Source organism: Diprion similis, chromosome 4 (assembly GCF_021155765.1).
Source record: "Diprion similis isolate iyDipSimi1 chromosome 4, iyDipSimi1.1, whole genome shotgun sequence".
Classification (NCBI taxonomy): Eukaryota; Metazoa; Arthropoda; class Insecta; order Hymenoptera; family Diprionidae; genus Diprion; species Diprion similis.
Window position 1 is genome coordinate 15279993 of NC_060108.1, and position 20088 is coordinate 15300080.

General features: G+C 43.6%; 1 protein-coding gene and 1 long non-coding RNA gene across 4 annotated transcripts in view; one reads left to right on the forward strand and one right to left on the reverse strand.

The window, feature by feature from the left end:
* The window catches only part of LOC124406022 (E3 ubiquitin-protein ligase MIB1), a 240064-nt gene that overhangs the window by 75722 nt on the left and 144254 nt on the right, over nucleotides 1-20088 (reverse strand). The gene's annotated exons all lie outside the window — the stretch shown is intronic.
* On the forward strand, nucleotides 7156-18028 carry LOC124406026. Its single transcript, XR_006929149.1, has 4 exons — nucleotides 7156-7192; nucleotides 8722-8963; nucleotides 17188-17307; nucleotides 17964-18028. It is a non-coding gene; the product is annotated as an uncharacterized LOC124406026 (long non-coding RNA).

Genomic DNA, 20088 nt, shown 5'->3' on the forward strand with positions numbered 1-20088 from the left:
CCACCACCACTGCCACCACCTCCATCTCCACCACCACCACCGCGGGTAGCAGCAGCAGTAGCGGCAGCAGAAGCAGAAGCAGAAGCAGAAGCAACGGCACCGAGGGCGGTGGTTTTGGGGATAGGAAGGCAGGGTTGGCGCAGTTTGAACCCGACGTCTGAGCGGCCGGAGCGCAGGCGTCGCGACGCTCCCACCACCCTGCGGCGCACCCCTGCGGGCGGGGAAGCGTCGCGACGCCCGCCGTCGGCTGCACAGTACGGGCCCGGATGCCCAGCCAGTAGTACACCGACGGTTTGGTCATACAGTTCGCAAACGGTTACCTCCGCTCCCTCATACTCACACACACCTACACACATACACATACACATACACATACATACACACACACACACACCTGTCGTACAGCAGCATCTTCTCGCCGAGTTACATCCGCCACGCATACAAGCCTAGAGGGTAGGGGCTAAGGGGCTGCGCTTTCTTACATTCGGGGAGAAATTATAGCGGCGAAAAGGATGCGAAGTCCTTCTCGAGGGCGACGAAGAGTAGACGTGGTGCAACGGGTTGAGAAATTTTCGTTTAAAGTTTATTCTACCCTCACGTCTTAATCAGGAAAGTACTTGTGCCGACGGATGTTGGGTAAAGGCAAGGAAATTTCCGTCACTCCTTTACACAAGATTCAGGGTATTCCAAGGGTGTTAATAAACCTCCGCGAAGGAAAAACCGGCGCTTTTCAAGCTTTTCGTTGTACAGCTTTAGCTGCTCTTTGTACTCTCGGTAATTGTTTGACGCCCCCTCGTTCTTTCCCGACCGTGTTGTGCGGATTATATTTTAACCTTTCTTCGCGGGAACTTTGCGTGAAAGTTTGCGAAGCCGTAGTCTCGGGGGGTCTTCGAGCTCTGACACTTGTAAAATGGTGCTCAGAACAATTTTCTTTCGGTGAAAGATTCACACCCGTTTTGAATTTATTTGTCAGTCCCTCCAGATTTACCAGGATTAGATAAAACTTGAAAGAAATATTTCCTCCGGTTAAATTGAGCGCCGACACTGAACACCGCGTGGCGAAGATCAGCGCTCCGCATATAGGCCGGCATCGAGACGACGGTAAAGCTCGCGACGGCGTGCGTCGCCTTGACGAAAATATCGCCGAAAGAGAGACAGAAGAAAAGAGAGAGAGAGAGAGAGAGTGGACGACGCGCTCGGAAAGCTCGTCTATGTCTGTACAATGTTTGCATTAGACAATGTGCTTTCAATGTTGAACCGGTGTGCGTTTCGTCAAGTTTAAAAGCCGCAAGCTCTCGGTTTCGATTTCAAATCACGCTTATACGCGTTTGAGAAATGTAACTTGACCGGTGTATTTTCTCACGATCTTTTTATTCGCTTCAACCAGTCAGCGCGCTGCATGATAAGTTGTAAGATTTCACAGATAGAATGGGGATTGGTAACGGAAGTATTCATAGCATGGAAACGATACGGACGACGCATCTTTGCGTCTTTGCGTCGTCTCCCGATGTCAAGCGGCGACGAGATTTAGCCACGCTCTCCTTTATACTTGACGTGCGGTCGCGGTGAGAGTGTGCGAGGGTCTGGAAATAACTCTGGGGATTAAAAGATGGCGACGCTGAGTACCGGCTGGAGATAGAAATTAGAGAGAAATAAACGAAAATACAGAAACAGCAAAAACGAAATTTTAAAACGAAAAGCCCGGCTTTTCCGAGGTGACTAAATGACTCGACAGTGAAAATTTTTCATCATTGTGAACAAATCGCGACAATGAATTGGCGATTGGCAAGAGAGAACGTTTGGAGGTCACCGTTGAACCGACGAGATAGAAGTAGATCATCGGGGACAGAGAGAATGGTAGAAAGAAGTGCGTGTAGAGTGATAAACCGTTAACGTCATCGATACTAGTCGAGTGATCCGATCGTCTGTCGGTTCTGCTGCAGCTCCTGATTAATCAACAAGGTAAAGATAGCAACAATTCTTCTCCTCCCATTAATCGTCGTCACTACATTTCCTTTTCATTTTTTACCGTCTTTTTATTTTTCTCTTTCGTCATCTTGAACTGAGAGAAAAATATGCCCCCGGAGTACGCGCCTTGGCTCTCTATATTCATACATTCGTCGTCGCAAAGTATGCATAAATGAGGAGAACACGACTGGCGTGATAGTTTGGGACTCTAGAGATATATTTAACACGGTGGTCTCGCGTTACCGACATATCTTTGAGAGCTCGAAATAGACAGAGTTCCTCTTTAAACGCGACTTGCGTCGAAATGTAGTAAAACTCTGGTGCGCGTCCTCGTCTGATTCAATGGGTTTCTTCTCCTCCTTCGTCTCCTCGCCCCCAGCAAATTCTTGGCCCTATCCACTTTCCCATCTCTCTTTTTCTCCGCCACGTCTGTCTAAAGTCTAATTGAATTTCATCTAGTTTGATCAAATTGAATTCACCCTTCTTCACCGTAAAAGAAGAAACGATCAGTAAATTCCAAGCACCACTTTAGCCCTAACAGAACAAAGACTTTCAAACCTTTGTAACGACATGAAGCGACTGTATTGTTACAAGCTTAATGCTTTCCGTTCAGTCAATACGCCAATTCAGACCTTGCGGAACCTTAACGAGCCAAAGTAAACTAAAGAGAAACTCAGTCCTCGTTAATCCGTGCCATTTTGTGAATTTAGCAAATTTTTCTCGACAAATTCTTCAAGCTTTACGTTTCATCTGCACACCTATTGTATACACTGAAACTATTCACTTGTGCTTTGAGCTTTGCTCGTGACCCAGTAGCATTCAGGTGCCGGAGAAGGAAGTGACGAGCAGCGAAAAGGGTACGTGAGAGTGACTGACCATTGCGCGAAATGCCAACGACCTCAAGACCGCAATAAAACTCGAATATTGTCATATTGCGAATTGGCGTTTACTACCGGACTCGACATCACAGCTTTGGGAAGAGTTCGAGCGTTAACAATAAACATTCGAACAGCAAAAGGAATCTTGACCAAACGAAGAAAACCAATAGACGGAAAAGAGTCCAGACATCAACAAGGGATGCTGATATTACGCGTAATGTTAAGCTTAGCTGGTTGAACACGGGTCAAATATATAGCACGGTTGAGGCATTTGGTCCCCTTCAACCAGCTGTAGTTGACATTAGACCACACATCGATAATCGTCATCTAGATGTCACGTTCAACTTCGGAATTCACACAAATCAAGACCCTTCGAGTTTTTTCACCCCTCCAAAGAAAAGAGGAAAGAAGAAATATGGCATAGTGTGTGGTGATTGTAACGCAGCTCTCGAAGCAAGAGGACGGAAACGGAACGACAAATGGTGTCAAAATATGTTAAGTGCGAGGTGACATTATCGTTTGTGAAATATGGGTAAATGATATTGTGACGTATGAGCTGTATATACATGACGTTTTGCAATTTTTATTTGAGTAGCGATAAATGGTAGCGGTAGTATGTTCGACAAGTTTTGCACGGTCTGTTCAAGAGCGTAGTGCGACTAAAAGTGTTTTTTAAATTTACACCCGTCTCTTTCGTGAGGTTACGTAAATCGCTGTACACCTGTCCGTCTAAAATCTTGGCGCCTGCAGTCGACTCTGCGCATGTATTTATAGAAAAACTGTATAATTTTAGGATCTCGAGCAGTTGTTGGAGCCGCGGAATTCATTTCGTCTTCTTATTTAAAGCCTCGGATTAATTAGCAAAATGGTTATAGAGAACTTCGGTATCCGGCGTTATGCACTGAATTCGTAAAGTATCGTTATTATTATTTCAACAATCTAGTAAAAGAATTATTTCATTTTCACAATTATCGCGTTATTGGTTCAAGTTAGTTCTACAATGACGGACGTGAATTAAAGCTAGTTGAATAATAAAATAAAAGTTCGCGGTTCTCGGAGGTTCAATTATTAAAAAGTTGGTGGAAATAAATGTACATATATACCTACATATATACATATATACGGTAATATAGATATTATACACACATACTTTTTTTTTCATCGTTTTACCGGAGCCGCGCCGCTTTTCAATTTCATAGAGAGACAATTGCGCCTCGTCGAGTCGAGGTTGGGGTGATGATTCGAACAGCAGAGCCAGTATAGCGAGGGTGGAAAGTGCAACGCCGGGCAGAGACAAGAGCAATTATTTTTAAATTGTCCTTTACAATAATAATGATTCTCCTAATTATCTCAGGGAGACTTTTATATTTAATTGTATAAATTTTTACTATTACAACTAGCAGTAGACTGTGTGGACCTTTATCTACATTTATGTACGCCGCTTAAAAACGACATCGAGTAATTATGTCTGGCTAAATAATCGCTTAGTTTTCATTATTTTTTCGTAAGACATACCTACCCGCGACTTTCTTTCCACTTTTAACTTTGCACCGCACTCTTAAGTGTCGTCAACAATAAATACACACGGTAAAACAATACCAGAATGGATAGACAAGCATTGTCAAAGTTTTTTTTTTTTATTTCTCACACACTTCGAGATATTCGCAAGCCTTGATTTTCGCGGATTCACCTCGCGTTCAGAGAGCTAATAAGATCGGAACCTGTTTCTGTGACGCTGAATTGTCAAGCACTAGTTTCGTAATTTTGGTGAAATCGAAAGAAAGCGCAAAATAACAGCGATCGTCGCCCAAATGTTGGCCAAATACTTATCCGACACTCTGGAGTTTAAAGTGTTCTAATCTTGCCTCCGGACACAATAGCAAGCTTGATACAGATTCTAATCCAATATAAGCCAGCTGGTCAGCCTAGTCCGATGCATGTATACTTCTCTCATTGTCAACCAGAATCTGGTTTTAATTAGATTTTCACCCCCCCCCCCCCCCCTGCCCTTTCGGATCCTGTACGATTCATTACCATGAAAGCAATAACAGTTGATTATAAAGCTCGTGTATTTGGGCAGAATAGAATGGCAAGGAGTTGAGGTTTCGGTTTAGGCTTTCAGGCTTACTGAGAGGTCAGGGGTTGAGAGGTTGAGCTATGAGACTCCGGATCGTCTTACGTTACGTTATTTTAGCTGTGCCTAAACCAGGGAACGTTTGATCAATTCTCTAGATACATAAAACTCAACGACTCTCTGTTAGTCGGTCCGTATGATCGCTTACAACTCCAGAACTACTGAACCAGTTTGGATTCTTTTTTTTTTTAGTTGACAGTTACAACGTGTGTCCAGGTTTTGAGCAATATTGCGTTACAACGCGACCAATAGTTTTGGAGATATGATGATATTTGTAAGTCGGAATGTGATCACACGCTTGTACGAACGCTGACTAGAATCTTACAGATAGAGGGAAGTTATGCTGTAGAATTTTGAAATATTTGAAAATATTGACAAGCGGAGCTGCAACGGGCTTCTAGTCTTTTATATACGATATAATAAAAGTGAGTGGAAACAGTTTTAGCTAGTCGATGGTGTCTCATCGGATATAAAACCACACGAGAGCGATGAACGGAGAAGAATGGTTCGACTAAAGATTAAACATTTTTTTGAAACAGGGAAAAGAGAGATTGCCGCGTACATCCATAGAGGCCATATTTGTTCATGCGATGAAAATATCGTTAAGATCTCTGCAATGTACGAGTTTGACGAGGGAGTGGAGGATCTGGTGTGCAATGAAACAGATGAGTGGAATGTGGAAGATAAATGTATAGGTGGAAAGAGGGATGTTGAGGTGATAGATGTAATAATACTGCGCGGGGACCGCGACAAGACTGTATGAAGTGATTGGATTTGGTTGAATTGATTTTTTACCTCCGTAACGGTTTCGCTGCCTCGAAGCTTTCCTGTTTTACCAAATGCGATTTGAGGAAAAGAGTAGAAAAAATGCGTGATACGCGATCTCGTTGATCGAGTGGGAAGGTGGGAAGGTGGCTAACAGGAGTAAGATGTATTTCAAGTATGCACGTGTATAAATTCAACGGTGGAAAAACACTTCAATCGTTTCAGAACGGAAAATGTATATAATGTATAATATACTCTGCGTGCATGAAGGAAGTGAATAAGCGGTATTTTATGGGAATATATTCTAAAAGGCAAAAGCAATAAACGAAGGAAATGGGTAGTGAAGGAGAGTCGAAAAGTGTCATGCGGGTGGAGAAGAGAGAGAGAGAGAGAGAGTATGAGAACTCGAAAGGCAGCTTAAAGCTTAGAAACATCGCTCCGCGTGCGCTGCGGTTGGAAGAGGTTGAATTTTTCCCATTGAAATAAAATTCCAGACGTGTACAAATTAGGTTGAGTGCATTTCACTATACTTCAAAGTAGCCAGAGTAATGTAATCTTCACGTTCATGCCGACGTGGTGTGCAAGCGGCGTATGCTGGGCGTGTTGCGTTAGTGAAATACGTTTTTCCCTTTCTTCCTTTGATTCTCTTTTCATGTTTAGACTAAATTAGCTACTAACGTCGTATAATCCTCGACGGTTCGTACCTTGCGCCTATTTATCCTCCGCCGACCTACTTCATTCAAATTCTCAAAAACATTTCATCGTCCCCTCTTTATCCTTGCACAAAGCGCCAGAATAAAGTGTGCAAAAGACTCGGGAATCCTTCGTTGAACATTCAAGATCAGAACTCCGGGTATAAACTTTCCATAATAAATTCGAGGTTTTAAAACCCACCCGTAATCCAAGCAACCAAATAATAGTTCTCGTCAAACTCTTTCTAAAAACTTTTTAGAAATACACGTTGGCTCAGCAAGTAAATCACTCCGAATGAAAATACTTTCCAATTAATTTCCACGAGATACTAATCCTCCGCGAATGACGTGAGGTACAAGCGGCAAGACTGTTTGTGGTCGAGAGACACGGAAGTACGCGTAGATATAGTTTAGGCTGTAGGCAAAGTATTTGCACACCTTCAAGTGGAAGATGGAAGATTTCATAATAAAATAATTAACTTAAAAACGAGCTTCACTATCATGCTGTGAAAGTACATTCGTTCGCTCACATTTTGGCGTTGAAATGCTTGTTATTACGGTTATATATGTGCATATAATTCCATCGAAACCATTTTAATTATGCATGTTTACAAGTTTTGATTACTTACAGGCAGGCCTGCTTCCTTGACGAGTTTCCTTTCCTCACATCGGCACCCCGACATCGTGATCCAGGAAGACCACCACCAACCACCACCACCACCACTTGAATATGCGAATCACTCACTATCAACTGGGTATGTATGTACGGATGAATATACATATGCACGCACACCTAAAGGTACTTAGACTGACCGAACTAGGCGACGGTTCGCGGTGTACTGACTAACACAAAAGTTTTGACTGTGGGTATCAGTTAATCGAGCCTCGAGGTCACCCCGGGACAATAGTTGATTGTAAACAGAGAGGGAAGTCTAGCGTATGGGGTTCTGTCGAATAACTTTCGCCGTAAACCAGCAACGACGCTCTGTTTGTGTTATGACAAAACGGCGATCAACACGCTGATTTGTTTGCGATTAAGTACGGTAATTACATGCCACCGACTGCACGGTAATAACAACTTTGGGTTCATTTGATACCCATTGATTTACAATCAAATTCTGTTTATGAGTCTGTACGAATTCGCTACTTAGTGAATGATAATTTGATATTAATGAGATCCGAGATGATTATTCCATCTCCGATGCAAACAATCAGCCCTGCAGGTGCATTGCCTCTGTTTAATTATCATCCACGTACCGCGATTTGGATAAATTCATATTATTTGTTTGTCTCTTTGTTTTCTGCAAAGTCTATTTCCAGTTTACATTTGAGAAGACAAAAAAAAAAAAAAAAAAAAAAAAAAAAAAACGAAATGAAATCTGATTGCGTGTACCAAGTTGTTAAGGAGGTTCAGAAGGTTCCACGTATTTCACAGAAGCGATTTCATCACCGCCCCCAAATCTCAACATAATACAGAACAATTTCCAACAATTTTCTACGTAGCGCCTTCAGCACACACCGTTACTTCGTCCGTGCTCTCTCGCAATTATGATCCGAAAATTGTAGAGGAACGCAATTATCAAAGTAGAGAACCCCTGGGAAAATAAAGTCCCGAGACAATGGAAGGCGACGAAAGGAAAGCCAAGGCTGCGCATTGATAATATAGCGGGGTGCCATGAAGGGGTGACGTCGGTTTAGGGTTAGCAGGACAAGAAGGAGAGACGAGGATAAGGGTGAGGGAGAGGGAGAGGGGGAGGGTGGACGAGAAAAGAGAAGCAGGCAAGCGCGTCACTCACAGCTGACAGCCTCGCCCTGGCGTTCAACGTCACCCAGATTAATGTTTCCCTTTACTTAAAGGCCGCGGCGCAGTAGGCAGAGCACGTCACACGCGGGTCGCCACACAACACACTTATAGTAGCCACACCACGGCGCAACACCTTCGCCGCGTTGTTTCTTTCCGTTCTTGTCAGTGTCGTTGTCGCTATTGTCGGCCAGAGGCAAGCACGCAGGTTCTTTGTCATGGCAGGATGGCGAGGCGACTCGAGGAACTCGCTTTCCCCTTTTCATTCAAGAGGTCGAGAAGCCGAGAGCGGAAAAACACTCTATTCCTGGGATATTACCTTGCTTGGGGATTTGCATTTAATTGATAATCCGTACTGTCGAGATGGAATCCTCGCCCCCTCTTCTTCCGCCTACTTGTACATACCTATGCGCGTATACGTAGGTATATACCTACGTACGTATATACGCAGGAAATTCATTAAACCTTTGAACTTTGCCGTAGGGAGGTTTGGCGAACGAGGAGAGCTTGCGATGGATAAATACGGACGAGGAACGTTATTAGGAATCCATAATCAACAGGTCGGGCCTCCGACTCCAGGTTTGCTCAACAGGTCGGCCCTACCTGCGCAAACTTTGATACCTCGACGACGTTCGTTTTGATAAGTAAATAAGGGTGAAAAAGAAAATGAAACATACCGACACCGATGACCAGCTGGGTATAAGTGCGACGCACCTTCATTCCGGGTATGCAAATCTCAGTGCAGAACGCAGAGCGCATCAATAGTTGCATGTGCATGTGCGGATAAAATTTATACGAGGAACACAATATGCTGCACAGACATTCGAATGTGGAATGTCTTTCCACTCCTTATCTACGAGAAGAGCGATAGTCCTCGGACAAGGACTGCCTGAATCATTTTCTCGCGAAGGTAGAACCGTGCCACCTTTTCGCGTGATCGAACATGCAAATATCTCGAGTGGTCACGATGTGTGTGTAAATTATGGACGTTTGCCGAAATCCACATATCAGCTCACCCTCGGACCTCTGGCCAAATTTGATTATTCTCGTGCTTCCTGTGCAGGTTGGCGAGCAGACAGACCCTTTCGTAGACTGGTTTATTATTCATCAAGAGAAGCGTGAGCTGTGAAATCGAATGATGGAATTATCCTGTCGAAGTTAAACGCGCAACTCGATCTTGATTTCATTGGTATAGAGTTAAATAGCGAGAATTTGAAGATTGAATTTCAATCCAGAGTGGGACAATGCGGTCCACGCTAACAGCGTCTCTTCTAAATGGTTCATAACTACGGTCATATGGATCATATATCAAACGCTCCGATTCTTCAGGGTGACACGTGCTTCCCCGTGGTTTTTTTAATAAATCCAGATGGCTGCTCAGTTGGAGGAATCGTTATGGTTTAAATCGGAAGACCATGCCAACTTCCATTGGGTTGTGTTGATTCGACTTCTCAAGATCACATGAATACGTCAGTCTTTGCAACATTGAAGTAGCCACTATGAAAAGTTAATTATTTCCTTCGCGAATGATTTCTTGATTGAGGCATAACCTTTAGATTGGGCTGAAAATTGAATCACCCTCCAACAGAATGTTCCCGCGTAAGATATAACGAAACAGAAGAAGAGTCATCGCATAGGCACGGCTGTTGTCCAAATTGATGACAATTCTGGTACCTGGGTTCTGCAACGCTTTATTTTTTAGAGATTACTTGAATTCCTGGCAGCTTGTAGGACTCGGAAGCTTTAGTTTCTAACGTTACAACTAGAACCAGCCATCCGCAGTAAAGACACATCATCACATCATACAATATACACGTTTCTCATCGCTTCAAACACACACCACTTATTACCGAAGGATGAATAATGCAGATTCGGTTCACGTTCTTGTTCACACGTGAATAACCAAGACCGCGGCAAAGAAAAGCGATAGCGTATAAACCGAGAGAGCATGTTTAAACCGTCCTTTTCTATATAACAACCGATTTCACAGAAGCCATAAACTCCATCGTCTAGAGTAAATAATCGGTAATACGACTGAGCATTATTACTAGATTCCTGTTATATACCGACGGATCTGAACTATACGGTGAAATCTATGTGATGGGCGATGGATTCCAGTGTGGAGATTGCATTTGCCGACTACCGTCAGGTAGACACCCAGCTCGGTAGAGTTAATATTTACCCTGTTCATACCATTTGCGTGAAGGCAGTGCGCCGAGGATTTCCAGCAGTCATATCATCATTCGCCCGGTGAAAAACCATATCATTCGCTGCGAATTGCTACCAGGAACGAGCTCTGCCGTCTGCTTCCTGTTCCGCGATATTCCCCGCGCTTTATACATTTCGCACTCCGAAATATTATGTTTTCATGGAATCGCACACCTACGTCATATTTAATCCTGACGTATTTTATTACTGTATGAAACGAGAGATGAATCACAGCCGTGTTAAATTTGACTCGAGTATAATTTATTGTTACAATCAGTATTATTATTATTACCATTGTTGTTATATTATTTCGCTGTTACACAAACAACGGAAACACCTCGCATTCCTCATACTCCTTAGACCACGACTGCACGAGCGTGTTTTGTACAAGTATTTACACAGCTATGTATGTATACAATATGCATGTATACGGAAGATTTAATCCCTGACAAATTGCAGTGTTCGTAAATATCCGTCGAGCTTATCTGCCGGATCCATCTAAGCATCAGGGATGTGCAATGCGCGCGGTATTTAGGTTCTCAAAATGTTGGCACTCCGTATTACTCGTATTAAATGGTCGCTAAGCACGAGCTTGAGCAGAAAAAATTGCAAAAAGTCACTGCGAAGCGTTGCGCATTAGCATCAGGGGATGAAAATTTTCAGCGGACGAAAATACGTGCTTCCCGATATGAAACCGGCATCGTGGACGAGGGGTGTCCCGTAAATGTATATGGATACAGTACATCTGTATCGAAACGCGTCCTTTTACTGCATCGTTACGATTCTCCCTCCCCTCGTATTTCACACCCCCGCAAATACCGCGCAACGCCGGGCTTATCGCGACGCAATGACACGTTCAGATGACAAAGTCAAATTTACTACCTTATGTGATGGGACGAGGAGAACCGGAGGCATTGCAGCCAGTCGAGCTATTCAAAAGCCAGTTATCGTTGCTCGGTTACAGGTGGGTCGTAGGTGCGCGCTTTCAGGGTGGTAGATATATCGAGTCGAGAGATCGCCGGGAGGGTTGAACGTTGATTATTCAGTTGGGAAATAGTTAACATTCTACGATTTAATTGGACGCGGACCAGGAACGAGGGTGTCGTTGCAGTCTCGGAGTTGAAATCTCGACAGCACGTAAGGTTCTTCGAAGGGTTTTATGTTCCGTAATGTTCAGCGCCGCGGCGGCTGATAGAATTCGAAAAGTGTCAAGCACCAGAGCTCGAAAATATATGGGCTATCCCGCCACCTGGGTATGTGCGTCAGGAGCGAAATAACGTCCCGGGGTAAACCAAGCGTGTCTGATAGATCTTGCGGCATGTCGCGCGAACGGTAAAGTACCCCTTCCTCCCCCTCGCTGCGGGGGTGGGGACGCCGTCAACGACACCTCAATCACCGATCCATTCGGCACTGCGGCCGCGGTTCCGCGCACTCCGCAACCAACCCCCCCCGGCTTGTGTACATAAACGTGAAATCCATTAACGATACCTTCAATCGACGTCTTTCCTTCACGTGTGCTCTCAGCCGGTTTTCGGACCGGGAACCTCGCTGGTTAAGCAAATAGAACTTTACCTGACAAACGACGTAATTCGGAACTGCATTAACGCCTTTCGCCACGTCGCGCGTCGCTACGCTGCATACATATACCCGATAAAGCTCGTTCGGTCAGAAGTTCGTCACCAGATCGCCTCACCGTCGAGTTTCTGTCTTTCACGATGAACGCCGACTAACGACAGAATTATCCACAACTCAAACACATTCCCCTGGATTTGTTCGCCCAGTGCGATAATGCCGTGAGCACTAATTACACCCCGTCGTCGGACCGGTTGAACCGGTTCGATTTATCGCCCGCGTAACGCAGACAGCAGCGGGGTGCAACGAAAGTACACACGTGAACGTTGTTAGGCGGATGAAAGTCAACAGAGGCGGCGCGTGAGTACGATATGGAAATTGGCTAATGGCACCAGTGGGGGATGGCGGATGACGAGCGAAGGTGAAATTCGGCGATGGGGTGAACGGGGTGAATCGCGCTTTTCACCCACCACCTGCTATGCCATGGGAGGCGAGCATCGCGGTTCTCGTTTCGCGTTTCAACCTCTGAAACCACATCGTATAGATGCGTCTATGGCCGGACATTGATATCCGAGGGTCGTAAAATCCCTGGCGCGAATTGATACGTGTAACGAAAAAGTTCCACCCCGTTACAGGGTGCTCCGTTTAATCGAAACAATTTTTTCACCTCAGCGGTACGAAAGTTATACATAAATTTCTAACTGCAATCTTGAAGAGAACGAATTTGAAGTACTACAAAGAAAGCGCCGGATGGAGGTTACCTCATCAAAGTTTGAGGTTATCATTTCTCGCCCTGGCGAAACAGCCTAGGCGGAGGGGTAGGGGGAGGAGATGGTTTGCTCTGTGTCTGGAGAAGCTAGTCTCCACCTTCACTTCTACTCGCGGCTCCATCGCCGCTCGTCTAGCTCTTCCTGCTGCTGCACTTAGTAGATGGAGAGAAACCAAACTGTGGATATACAGAAACGGAAGTAGATATGTTGATATGGTGTAAGCGGTATAACGCACACCGCGGAGCAAACAAAAGTCACTAAGTCAGATCCCGTCCCGAAGTACCGCCGTTCCGCGTCCCCTTCTCATTCCGCTTCGACGACGAAACGACGTTTCGGGAAAATACATTTAAATGGAGGCCATCCACGAGGCTCTGGGTAGTTGGGTACAATGATGCCTCCGGTCAGCGAGGACTACAATGGTCGCTTCCTCCTCCCCCGAATCTCTCTCTCCCTCTCTCCCTCTCTCCCTCTCTCTTTTCTCTCTCCCGTCCGCCTCGGAGGCCGCGTTCTCGTTCCTTTCTCCGACTATAATTTACCCCTGCTTTGCATATAAAAAGCAACAATGGAAACGGCTTCTAGCCCGGTTGCTGGAGCCACGGTCTCTGTGCGAAAATTTGATTTGTCGTTTCGCGGGTTGAAATTTGTACTTTTTGTGTACCTAACCCACGCCGTTCTCACCGAGGAAGAGCTTCAAAACGGGGACTTCTTGATTGCCTGTTTTCCTTATAAAGTATTGTTATTGTAATATATTATCACCGCGAGAATCGTTTATTCGTGCGGGACGGAAAGAGAAGAAAAAAAAATCAGTGACGAAGACCAATAATACCCACGCAAATGATTAAAGAAAATATCTGAATTACCATTACCGAATTCAACGACATCCTACAGGTCCCCAGGAATCGGAAACGTTTCATCAATTTTGAAGGATGTAAAGGGTGCATTTACATTGTGGTTACACAGCAAAAAAAAAAAAAAAAAAAAAAAAAAAAAAAATGAGTCACGCTTTATATCAGGTATTTTTTGCGTGGAATAAAATTCGACGAGTAACAGCGTTTTGAGTATCGGAAAGCTCCGAGGTTTCGACAGCAGCGAGAGTTACGGATGTCCTTAGTTTGACGGATATCCGGATAAACCGGAGCACCGCTGGGGCTGAGCGTAAATTGTCGGATTTGAAATTTCCCGCTCTGCATCGAAATATTAGAATTTTTCCGAGAGTTTGGTTGAATGCAGGCAAAAGCGGCAGCAGCTCCGGGCTAGAGGTAAAATTTAAATCAGTTTTACATCGTTGGCCGTCTAATATATCTTACCATCTTCCCAGAACTGTCTACCCACACCCGGGATACTGGAAACCGGCTCGCTGGTTGCATTTCTCCTGGCATCTATTTCACGGACGAAAGTTCCGGGCACCTAAAAGGTGAATCCGGAGGAAGCTTCAGCGTTGAGTGGAAAAATTTTTCCACATAAGTTATACCCTGCTTATATCTCTTCCTAATCGCCTCATGTATAACTTCACGGCCGTATCGTAACAAATGGAAAATCTTTCGCCTGACAGAACCCGAATAAGGAATAAGGGAGGAGTTGAGGTTGAGAAGAAAATATTAAGGAGGGGACGAGGAAAATGGATCGGCTGGACATTAGCTATGCATGTTAAGCGAATGCCAAGCTGCAGAATTTCTGACGCAATAATTAATCCGATTAATTAAGACCACTTGCAGGAAAATATCTGCGCTGTGTAATAAATCAAAGTGGTTTTTCCATCTTGGAGTTTTTTTTTTTTTTTTAACCTTTCTTCTTTTACCTCGTTTTTGCCAAAGCTGAAACAAATTACATCTCTTCTATCCACGCCGAATCTCTCTCTAGCTCTCCGGCTGGGGCTGAGACAAACGCACCTTTAAACAAGATAATTGGGTTATTTTTCTCGTCGTCATTTCTCGGCTCTAAATTAAAGGCGCAAGGAAGCACACGAAGCGAGGCGAGGCGAGGCGAGGTACCCCAAGAAATTCTCATTTACAGAGCGAAAGAGAGAGAGAGAGCCTTGATTTCTAAGCGACTATGATAATTACGCTTCTGGCATAATGCCAGAAATTTCTTTTTCCAACGGCGGACAGGGTAAATTTAACGGGTGAATTTATATCGCTAAAAGAAACCAGAATCCCCCCTTTTACGTATAACAGAACATACCCCTATAACAAGGTAGAAAAACCTGCGCACCTACCGCAAAAATGTATCATCTATACTCACTTCCATCATAACAAGCGATATTATCATTATTATTTCCTCGAGATCTCGGTGGGATTATTCGCGGAACCTGCAGCCGGCGACTGGATATAAGAACGTGGTAATCTCCTCCTCCCCCACCCTTCCACCCTCCCATCCCTACCATCCCCGACAGAGTCCACCAATTCCCGTAAATCGTAAATTGCAGCTTATCTCGCAAACACAATCCCCGAGCACCATTATCATGCTGATTCACGATTACCTGTCCACCCGTGCACTAACTGACTTCAGCTGTTTCCCAGCCTCGGTTACCTTGAATTAGGATTAAATTGGAATGAACGCGTTGTCCACGAGTACCGCGGGATATCCAGCGATTGCTGGATCTGGGAAAACTACGGGGACAGAATTGCGAAGTTCTGCAGCATGGCGGACGCAAGTTTCAGCAACACTCTAGAGTTTGGAAATGAATTACCGACGGATGTTTGAATATTTTTCATCCGGTAAGAAAAGTGTCTTAATGTTCAAAGGTACAGTGGACTGCAAACGAATAAGGATATCAGACAATTGGCGAGCGTCTTAGTGATTGATTATAGTAATTGTTAATGGTCCGTAGATATAGATAATTAATAATTGTGAAAGCACATACTACGTTTCTTCCCGTATCCTTGCCTAAGCAGAGCTTGAAGTTTTTCAATTCATTAATTTCATTTCATTTCACTTCGATTATCATTAACATTGATGAAATTCATTATTAACTCGGGTGAAGTGGTCTTGTTTCGAGCGAGTTTCAACGTACTTTCCTCCATTTAAAATACCTATAATACACGTGGATATTATTCGCAGAAGAAACTACTCTCCGCGACATTTGACAAAGGGAATTTTTCCAACTATTATAAAGCACGCGGAAACTTCATCGTCGTTTTTCCATATTCTCGGTTTTATCGCGAAAGATTGGCACGGGGATAAAGTGGAGACAGAATAAAGCCTCGCCTGGAGCGAATAAGAGTTGAAAGATGAAAATTGCGGGTGAGGAGAATAAAAAAAATTGATTTGATAAGCAGGGATTCCGTGTTTTTTCCCTCGGTCGACGATCGCGTTTTTATCCCAACTGACGTGATTCTGCATGGAACGAAAGAAATTAAATAAACAATCTCACGGCAAACAAGTGGACAACGATTGAGCGCTTTTAACGGTGAATAGAGGGTGAATAGAGTTTTAAAGCGAAGGGGTGTCGCTTTTATTTGATCCCTTGCGACTGCACGGAGAGCGTACCTATAATACCCATAGACCTTTACTACCGTAGCGTCGAGGCCGCGTCGCAACGTTGCTGGCAGTGGTTAACACGAGGGTAATATAGACTTTATCTACACGCGTGCGAGGGAGTGTCACGGGATATGTGTAAGCGATTAAAGAGTTTAACAACCGCGCGGCGTGAGCGTAGTTAACAGTAACCGTTTACGCCATCAGCTGTACGTAACGGCGCGGCGGCGACGCCGAGCGTCGTGACGAGGCGACGCCATAAGCAGTCGCGGATAAAAAGACAGAAAGAAAAAAATTTGCCACAGTAATTGTCAGTTTTTATTATCATTGCAATTACGTCCCCCCCCCCCCCCCTTTTTTTCATTTTTCTTTTCGCAGCTATGTAAAAAAAAAAGATCAACGGAAAAACCAGGATGGAGAATCGTGATACGCCCTGCGAGAAATTCAACCATTCATAACAGAGAATTTTGCATAGGGGTAGAATTAAAATGATTAGAGGGTTACGAATAGCTCTGGAATTTTTATACAGATCCACAGGACGAAAGATTTGCAATTTCATTCTACCTACGTGTTAGGAGTCAAATTGAACTGTACAGCTACGTATAATAATTATATTTGGAATAATTGTCCCTCAATGTACCCATCAGATGTGTTGAGAAAGTTTAAAAATGCGTCCAATATCATTCTGAAGACAAGAAAATTAAAAGAAACTTGAGGCCAAAATTGCAATTCGATGCACGTTGAATTTTTTTTCGAAATTTTACTCGACCCGTCCGCTCCCACTGGGAAAAATACATTCTCATTATTACAGCCACGTATGCTACAGACTGTATTAATCAATGAAGGTAATTACCTACGTGAGATTTTCGTTCTCATGTTCCGTTTTTTCTTTTCTGATTTTTTTTCTTTCCCTTTAATATAGCCTGAAACGACTTTGGAAGGGAATTTCGACAGAGGTGGTGCTACATCGGTTGGAGAAAGCACACCCAACGGGTTTTGCGCAACGTCTGGTGGGAAATCTAAGGCTTAACGGAAACGACACGTACGTAAAGGTGAACGCGGAGGGGTTTATATCGTTGTTATTTCTAACTGAGAAAATTGATTGCCGAGGATCACGGGTGGATTACATGTCGAAAATTATCACGCGATGTGAAATTTTATACTGCAAGGTTCAAACCTTAAAAAGACCAAAATTCTGAAAACCAAATACCCGCAAATTTCGAAATTCCGAATTGTCGTAATAGCAGAATTTTGGATCCCGCCCGTCTATTGTTACAATGCTCTATCTCTGTTTGAAAAAAGTTAGGGGTAGGGGAAAAAGTACCCTGTACGTACAGTTTGTTCGAAAAACCTATTGTCATACGTTAGTAAAGAGGAAAATGAAAAATATTCTCGTTCCTAAGGTAGGTGGCGAATGATGATGTTATAACAGTGAAAATACAACGACAAAAATGTATACTGTTCGTGAGGGGGTGGATCTAGACCTGACATCGACCTCTGATCGGAATATACGGTCTATGTATTAGTAGATATCGCTTCTGCGATCGGAAAGCCACTTATACGAGCCAAGAAATCTCTTCTACGCTTGCTATCGTGGCTGTATTGACGATCAAATTTACGACTTGAACATACTCTTTTCGGAGTGGGTAAAAGTCACGTTACTGCGACAAGATTTTACAGCATCTACCATATATATAGGTCTGTGCGGCGGACAGTGCGGTGTTATGTGCGGAGATCAGGAAACAAAGCTGAAAGGGTTTTGGTCAGCGGGACCGAACCGGGCCTTGGAGAATTGTGGGAAATCAACGCGATAATTAAATTAAATTTATTGCGACAAAATTTTTTGTTTCTCCTTTTTTTTTCGAAGACGCGAAAACGCATGTCATGCATCGCGAGATTCCAGACGATGAAAACGTGCCGGGGTGGAAAAAGTTTTCTATATCCAAGGGGGGAAAAAGTTTGACGGCTTCGCTGAGTTTCTCTGACGGTGCCGAAACAAGCTTTTTCGCAACCTGGTATTATGTATGGTACACATATAGCAGTTGTGTCTATTCGCGATGGTAAAAATACCTCGTGAAATCAAATACGAGTCGTGAATTCAACTAGGTTACATCTCCCTCTGAGATGCAGCGACCCTGGAGTATCTCTTCTTTAAATCGACGACGATTCATTCAAGATTCCTTCTACAATTTACGGTGACAATTTTTCTTTCATGCAGTTTCAAGAGAGGCTGATTACCACTGTAACTCGGAAGGAAGAACATTTTTTCCGTAACGGGAAGTGTTTTTTATACCAACTACTGTGATGCCCATTTATTTCTAGAACAGAACCATAGAGAATACCGAATTTAAAAACTGTATACTAATTTTGTTGCAAATATTAAAAACGCATATCTCTGAGTAATTTACCAGCTCAAATTTATAACGAAATAGTCATAGTTTTTTCTAAGATCATTTCTCATACGTGATTAAAATAAAAAATACTACCATCTTGGAGAAAAAAAAAACATTTAAAAAATCATGTCAACTGTCGGGCAAACACAGATATTAAAATTTCTACTAATCAGTTCACTGAATGATTTTCATAAGCCAGATTTAGTATAAAACACCCGAAATCATGTCAGTCACCGCGGTAAACTTGTGGCAAATTTAAGCCACGAAGCCAAATGACGAAACAGATAATTCAACCTTACGTTGATGCGTATAGACCAATTATTATGTATTTGTGACACATAGAACACATGTTCGAAAAGATAGCATTGCTGGCTTTCAAAGTATGAACCATACAGTGAATTTCACTTACTTTTGTACAACTGTACTATACATTAAGCACAGTGTGGAATTTGGTAAAATGTTTGAAATGAAAACTGCAAATAAAGTGTGTTAAGTGCACTCGGTTTAGGTCATGGATATTAAACAGCAAATTTGCTGTAGGGTTCGGCTTTCAGCTGGGCCGTATAAATCCAATCTGAAAGAAAGTGCGTTTTTTCAATACCCAGGGGTGCCGTACCGGTTTAACAGGGTTGAGCTGCCGGGTGTCAATTACAGTGGAAGGGGGGAGCGCGAGTGATTAAAACAAAAAATAAAAACCAGAAATAAACATTTAAAAAAAAGAAAGAAATGGCGGGGAAAGGAGAAAAAAAATTGCTAAATAAACGGCGTAAACGAAACGGACAGCGAAGAGGAGATGTCGCTTCGGCTCGCTAATGGTTTGAATTATTTTAGCAGTGCAGGGGTGGTATTAGGGACGCGGTCGGCCAACGACTCTAATAAAGTAAATAAAAATAAATAGGTGCCTACTCGCCCCGCGTTGTTCCAGGGCCGTGTTCCACCTTCCCGAACGCCACGGCGGCCACCCCGGCTCGGCATACTGCCACCCCTAATTACCCCAATTTAGGGTAATGTTGTTTTCACTCCCAGCTATCTGTACTCTTCTGTTTAATGTACCGTGGCACCTGCTTGCAGCCTACGTTTAGTTTCACGTTTTTATACCATTTTTTACTTTACAGTTTCTGCTTCATCCCCTCTCTTTTTATTCCGTTTTTTGTTGTTGTTGCTTCTTTTCTTTTATTTTATTTGCACTTCCTTTTTGACCTCAAAATTTTCGTTTGTTTCTCCGTGCGAACTTACTTCCCTCCCTCCGTGCATGCAGGGCGAAGAACAACCGGGAATGCTAAGCGCACGGTTGTTCGACGTGCGAATTTAACCCCCGCAATTTATCGCTAGGTAGTTGCACTTACCTCCTTCTAGCGGATATTTATATCCACCTGGTTGTAACAACTATCTGCGTATATACGCGAGATTGTCTATGTGTTTGCATATGC